Here is a 7214-nt window from a genome sequence, read left to right as displayed (position 1 = left end):
CATTTGTACTTAAAACCAAAGTCAAGGATTTTAAGACTCCTGTTGTCCTTAACTATACACATGTTCTGCAGCCTCTAAGCCTTTGTAACCTTGTAAAGTAACACAATTTTTGTTTTAAAAATTAATGGTGCAGAGCTCTGTGTCGTTGACTTCAATGGAAGGAGTTTCAAGACCTAATATTGTTCAAGAACCTTAATTCTTGTGGATTGTTTTACTAAGGCACAGAGCAAAGTGGTGCCAGGGAAATTAGGTGAAGAACACTGGAAAACAGTTCTTTTAGAAGCTGTGTTGCTCATTAAGGAACTAATGGCAGTCAGTGAAGTCATAAGAGGAGCTGGGAGCAGTCAGTTGCTCCAATATGGTATGTTCATGCTGGATGTGACTATTATTACAGGAGAATTACAGCAGTACTGTGCTGCCAAAAGTGAAGGTAAGAACCATCACTGGTTTCTTCAAGTGCTTGAGACTGGCAGAAATCTCCTAAGTGGTCCCTGCTGTGAGATTTTAAACTGGGTAGGAGGAAGAGGGAGGCGATGTATGACCAAGGGGAATTTGGCTAGTGAAATGTTTTAGGATGGCATAAAAATTATAAAACACTCCGATAAATAATGTGCTATTTACCATGCAGTGGTTGCTGTTAAGATGTTTTACTCCTATAGAAATTGATGGCAATGCTCTCTCTCACGTTTTCAGTATGAATTCTTAAAACAGAAGGAGCAGATGTATCCTTTTCCAATAACTTCCCCTTTCTCTGCTCCTTCTCTAATAGCAGATGCCTTCCTATAAGGTATCTTTTCTGTTATAGGTAGAGAAGCCCTGTACACTTCACATCAAATAAGACTCAATCAAGCACAATTCTCTATAACATGTGCATATATCCCTGGGGAGACAAACGTGCTGGACATGCTGAACTGTGCCATCCACACTGCTTGGTGCAGTGCTGGGAGATGCCAACGTGAGGCTGAGCAGTGGCTGCAAGAACTGCAGGAAATCAAGCAGTTATTTGAAGCAGATTTGAAACATTTAACAGACAGGCTAATAATTGCTTCATCCCTACGCTTACGGACACAGCATTTCTCAGAATCAGCCAGTAAAACATTCCAAGTGTGACAGGAGGATATTTATCCAACAATAAAGAAATCTTGTCTAAAATATACTTTCAGTGTCCAGTAGCTTTTAGAATTGTAAGCCCACAGCACCTTGCACAAAATATTTGGTAATTTTCGGCGTAGAAACCTATGATTTTTTTTAGGTGACAACTCATTGGAAGGGATAAAAGGCTCACAAAGAGATATGTGTATTACCTAGTAAAATTCAATTTTATTAAGCATAGCTACCAGTTGCTGCTTAGAAATCCAGTTCCAAACTGAATTAAAATGGCAAAAGTGTACAGCACCTGTCTTCCCAAAGACTTACCAAATTTTATAGGATCACAAAAAAGTCACATGAAACTGGAGTAGCTAATTTCAAGATCATTTTAATAACGAATCATTTGAATTTAAGCAGATGAAGGATAAGCTGAAACAGGGATAAACTGAAAAGGCCATGTGCCGAGTCCCTTCATTATCTATGTGGCTAGAAACTACTGTGCTTTATCATCTGCTGTCTCTTTTTGCTATCTCCCTCTTTAATTTTCCTAAATGGCTGATGCACTGCTGCTGAGATAAGGTATTTAATATGGGAAAGGATTTAGATGTTCCTACAAGACCAGTCTAGGCTCCCTTTTTTTAAAATGTCATCTTGATTTGTGCTTTTTTCTTCTCTCTAAGTAATAGGCAGAGGGATTATGAAATTAATCTGGAAGCTAAATTCCACTAACAAAATCCTTGTATCCATTGGTAACATAAATAACTCTTGGTTCATAATACAATAATCCCAGATAGTAACCACTATGAGAAGACTCATAAACTAAACCTCATATTAGATACATTACCTTTAAAATTAACCTTTTTTGGGGGAAGCTGTAGGTCCACATATATTTAATTTGAAATAGTTATCTAATTTAATTTGTTTATGGCATTTTTTAAAAAGCAAAGGAAAACATTCTTGATATTAAAGAATCACCCATAATAGATATATACCTGTTACTTTTATATCTTAAAACTCATCCTGTAGCAATCCCATGGACTTTTTCAATTAAGTATTGAAGTTTAATTTCTACCCTAATTGTAAACCATGTTCTGTCATCTTTACAAATGCCAAGTAGCATCTTCCTCCCCATGTCTCTATTCTGCACATGGCCAGGGGATCCCTCTGCACAGAGGGGATCTGCAGGGCACACCAGGAGGTGTCCACACACCCATTTTAGGGTGGATCAGAAGTGCATTTCTGAAGTGAGTCTCCCATCCCATCCCCTGCTTCCTGGGCATTGACTCCATTCACAGGCCAGCCTTGGAGCTCACAAGCAGACATGACAAATGTGCTTCAGGAACAAAACTAAAATGCTCCAGCCATTACTGAGTGTTCAGTTGTGGGGAACAGATTAGAGTCTGTAACACCCCCAGACTGAGTGTAGTGTTGACATGTGTCCTCTGCATCAGCTGCCACTGAGAGAGCCCAGAGCAGAGTTCCACTGACCTTCCCAGCGCTGCAGCACACGGGGACAAGAGGCTGCAGGAGTAGTCCAGCTGCATTTGGAACATGTGAGCCTCCAAAGAAGAAAAGCATGGAATTTTCCAGTTCCCACCTGAGCTAGGATCTCTATGTGGTCCTGTGTTTGACCTGACAACTCTCCCTCTGGTGTGACCCACTGGGTACTGATGACCCTACAACTGAAAGATGGTGTCCAAAGCTTGCTCAGCTGGCCAGGAGCACTGAACGAGCCATCCCTGTACACAGGGTGAGAAGTGTGGAACTGCTCATATGTGCACCTGAAACTCTGGAGGTTGAGTCTTCTAATAGATACACTTTAAACCACGAGGGTTAAAATGATCTAGAAGGGCATGTGCTACTGGACAGGGAAGGATGTGATTCTTGAATAAAGTCTGCAAGGCTGAGAGAACTGGTGTTGGTAGGTAGCAAACTCCCAATCGCTCGAAGGAGCTCAGGTCACATAATACAACAGCAGGATGGTCAGTGGTTACTTGATTTTCCTCAGTAGTGGGCCAAAGGGTGGAGAGTTTACCTCACCAAAGTGTGTTTTTTTCATACATTGCATCTTTGTCAACAGCTGTCTCAGAAATCAAAACTAAGAGTTTAATCTACTGGTTTGCTATAGAAGTAGGTCTTCTGGTGCATGAGAGAAGCATAAGCTTGCAGTAGCCTGTTCTGGAAATTCTCTGGTACCTTTCTGTAGCTAGAGGGAGGAAATTAATGGATGCAGGTGCTAATTCTATAGTATTCTAATGAAAACTTTATTTTTATTTAAACTAAGCTTTTATGGGCCTCCTGCTTGTGAATAATGGTTGGTAGGAAAATTATCCTGGTTGTTAAAGTAGTGTGGACAGGGAGATAATTTCAGAGACTTGATCTCAGCTTCTACCTGGAGGGAGAAAATGAGAGCTAAAAAGTCCAGAACTGGAAACTTACAGGTTGTCTGCTGCAAGCAGAACTATCAGTGTTGTTTTTATGCAACTTCAGGAGAGTCGTGCTGCAAAGCAAAATGTTTTCCTCACTACAGCATATGAAGGACTTCTGTTGCAATGTCCTGAGTCAAGGTCCTTTGCATCACGTGTGATCACTCCCTAAGACAGACCTGCAGAGTCCAACCTCTGCTCCAGAGTGAGCACAGTTTCTGTCTTTCATTTAAAATTAGTATTATTCCCTTTTCTATAAAATTGCACTAAGTCTCATCAATCTGGATAGTCGTCGTCAAGGTGCTTTCTGTACTTAGTATGTGAAGACTTAAGTTTTGTTCCACTGCAGAAGCTGATACACAATGCCATCAATTATTGGGAATTTTATATGCCCTTCCATACACCTGAGGAGTATTTGGTTCATGGTATAGTTCAGGCTATGACCCTCTGCACCTGAAGAATATTGGGTTTATGGTATAGTTCAGGCTATGTTGATGAAAATAATTAAAGAGCACTTGATTCTTACTGAGTAAAGGCCTCTAGCTAAGGTTGATTGTGCTGATAAGGTAAAGTGCTGGAAAGCAAATTTTTTTTTTGAAAAGTTTTTAATAATCAGGACTCAATGTTTTGAAAATTATATATTTCTAGGCAGCTGTTGTTTGTACAAGAAGAGCAGATGTAAATAAAGGGGTTTTTTAAAGGTGTAGTCTGCTATTGTCAAAAGAGTTCTATTGAAAGGTATGCAGGAGAGGTGGATCCAGTTATGGACTGGAATTGCTATTTACTGTTTTGATTTGTGAGAAGTTATCACAGGCAATCAGCCATCTCCCTACCTTTAAGATGCGGGTGTTTTGAGGCAAGTATCACAAGATAACTCTGGAGACAAGCACTGACACAGATCTCATTTATCCTTGCCTTGGAGCTGGGAGATGCCTGTGCTCTAAGGAAACTAAACAAATGAAAGCAGAAGAAAAGAGTGGAAGGTAAAACATGAGATTATTTGGCAAAATTAAAGAGACGTGGAAGATCACTTAGTCAAATCTTGTGGGTTTAGGGTAATACCACAAATACAATGCTCTGAGCATTCTTAGGCCTCCTTTATTATAATTCTCCACCACATGCTGAATTCTCACCTCTGTGGTTGAGATCCCTTGGAATCACCTTGATCTGCTTTACTGCTTTGCTTTCAATGTATTATGTAGGGGGTTGGGGGGTCTTTTTGGCTTTTATCCTCCCGTGATGGCAGACATAATGTTGGCAGGATACAGAAAACTTAAAACAAGATGCACTCTCAGTCTTTATGGAAATTCCAATTATTTTCTGCTTTTGCTGCAAAATGGTGGTGAAATTGTTTAAAAACCAACACACAGGACTGAACGTCTTTAAAACAGTTGTGTCTTCTGTTGAATTAATAAACAAAGAAAAAGTAAGTATGCTTTCAATTTTTCTTATTGCTGCTAATTCTAGGAGTATGTTGTATTGTATATGAATAAGTAGAATAAGTTTTCAGTGAAAGGATAGAAAAGTGTCTAAAATTAGAAGATTATAGGTCTCAAATTTGCTTTGAAAGTTTGTCTCTTTGCCTAAGAAAGAGAACAGTATTGCACCAGAATTGCAGTGAGGGATTTGTATTAGATTCTCTGAGGATGTATTCTGTCTTCATGCTATGGATGAAGCTTGAACAATTTATACCAGCGGTGCCCAGCTTTTCCTTTGAAGTTTTGAATATTTTCCTGTAAATACCCAGAAAAGTGAAGCTTTGGAATTCTGTGGGGTTATGTTCTTGGTATCTCAGCAAAGTGCATCTCAAGAGAAGCCAGTACTTGTAACAGGATAGTGTCAGAGCTTTCAAAGGGAATACTGGAGTTTCCTTGTGCTAGTGAACTTAAATGCAGAAGAGTCTGCCAATATGACCTTTTCTAGCTACAGTAATTAGTATAAAGACTGAGTAGGAAATCAAAACGGGCCATGAGCAGTCTTGTTTCCTCAGTTAACCAAAAGTCAAACAAGAATCACCGGTGTGATTCAGACTGGTGAGGAGGCCTGGGCTATGGTTATTTTCATCTTCTGCTATGGGGTCTGCTGGTAAAAGTACCTGAAGTCCTAAACCTGGTAACTTAGCCTGAAGGTAGTACAGAATAACAGGTTCTTTTTCCTGTCAAGTAATTCCCTGCACTAATAGAGCAGAGAGAGGATTAAGGTGGAGTTGTCCTAATGATCTGAGTAAATCCTAGATGTGCTCACTTTTGTTTTGTTGATTAAGTTTCAGTCTGTATCATACTTTTAGGTATCTGTTTGGTGATTATTCTTGAAAAACATGTTATTAATCTTTGTCTAAACTATTTACCTGTAAAGTTAGAATAAATTCAGCATGAGGGCCTTCTGAGCACAAATTAAGATCTGAAAACCACTGCTTCCCAATATTATTAATGGTTTCAGAAAGCTGTTCCCAGGAAGATATTTCTGCAAAATGCTGCTTATTCCAAGAGCTTTGTTTGGTTATACATTTTGCTTAGCATTTGTTACCATGTGATTTCTGAGTCAACACTAAGGCTGACAAGGGTAATTGTTCTTCAACTGTTGCTATTATCTTACTTGAGATTTCCCATTATAAAATGCTCTTAAATCAGTGTCTGTCAAAGAATCGGATTAGTGCCTGATTAGATCTGTCAAGTTTGATCTTTCAATGTGTTTTGTGCCAGATTTGGATTTGAGAATGAACACTTAGAGTGCTAGAAGTTAATATATGATACAATTGAAAGCTCTGTTGCGTAATTACATTTTTGATTTCGAGTTTGTTACCCTAACAAGTACATTGGGGCACAAATGAAGGGCTCTAATATCAGAAAATTTACTTCATGATGTCATGGGCTGCATCCCTCCCAGAAGAATTTATGTTAATTGTCACACAGTCTTGCCAAAATCCTAAGCAGTGTGCAGTAATGAAATCCTAATAGCAGCCAGCTGGTTTTAGAGGCATACACCCAATGGCTTTGACATTTTTCAAAGATACATTTCTCCTGCAAGGGCTGGCTCTCAGCTCATGCCTGACCCACTGAGAGGAGGGATGCTCCAGCAGCTCTGCAGAGCTGTGCAGTCTCTGCATGTTCTGCCTGTGCAGGGAAGGGGCAGTGTGTCCATCTCCCTCCCAATTTCTCTCAACTGCTTGGCTGACCCTGAGCCAAATGTCTGCCTCTATGTTAGGTTGAACTGCATCACAAATTTCTAATTATCCCTTACCTTCTATTTTCCCAGGCTCCAGCCCTGGGAAGACCATTCTCTGATGCGTGTTTATTTATAAATGGGTCATTTCCATGTGGCTTTGACCTCTCCAGTTGGCTTCAAAACCAAAGCTGTGTGGAGGAGTCAATTTTCTACCTCACTGCAGACATATTCAAACCCTTTGTTTTTTCGGATGGGGAACGTACCTCAGCAAGCATCTTCTTTCCTGAGACTGACTTATGGATCATGGAGAAATTTGTGAGTTCAGCTTCCTACTAGTCAGTTTGTTCAGCTTCACAGCTGACAGTCCCGGACAGAGAGAAGGGAAGCTGTGAGTGTTCTTTTAGGATTAATTCTAAAAAAAAAAAAAAAAAGTCATATCCAGTTTGCCTGCTGGTGTGTTCAAGCTGTGGAGAAGTAAACTCAGCAGGTAGATGTATTCATTGGTGTGAGCATCAGTTCATGGATCAGTTCCTG

At 39.9% G+C, this 7214-nt stretch overlaps 1 long non-coding RNA gene across 1 annotated transcript in view; it reads left to right on the top strand.

Moving 5' to 3' along the window:
• The first annotated feature begins 368 nt into the window (after positions 1–368).
• LOC120322722 overlaps positions 369–7214 on the top strand; it is a 46113-nt gene continuing 39267 nt past the window's right edge. The window contains exon 1 of the long non-coding RNA XR_005562583.1: positions 369–430. This is a non-coding gene — a long non-coding RNA (uncharacterized LOC120322722). The remainder of the gene's footprint in view (positions 431–7214) is intronic.

The sequence above is a fragment of the Pipra filicauda genome, unplaced genomic scaffold (genome assembly GCF_003945595.2).
Source record: "Pipra filicauda isolate LSUMZ 115617 unplaced genomic scaffold, ASM394559v2 scaffold146_size1912638_pilon, whole genome shotgun sequence".
Taxonomy (NCBI): Eukaryota; Metazoa; Chordata; class Aves; order Passeriformes; family Pipridae; genus Pipra; species Pipra filicauda.
Note: the sequence above shows the minus strand (reverse complement) of the source record. Positions and strands in the feature narration are given on the sequence as shown.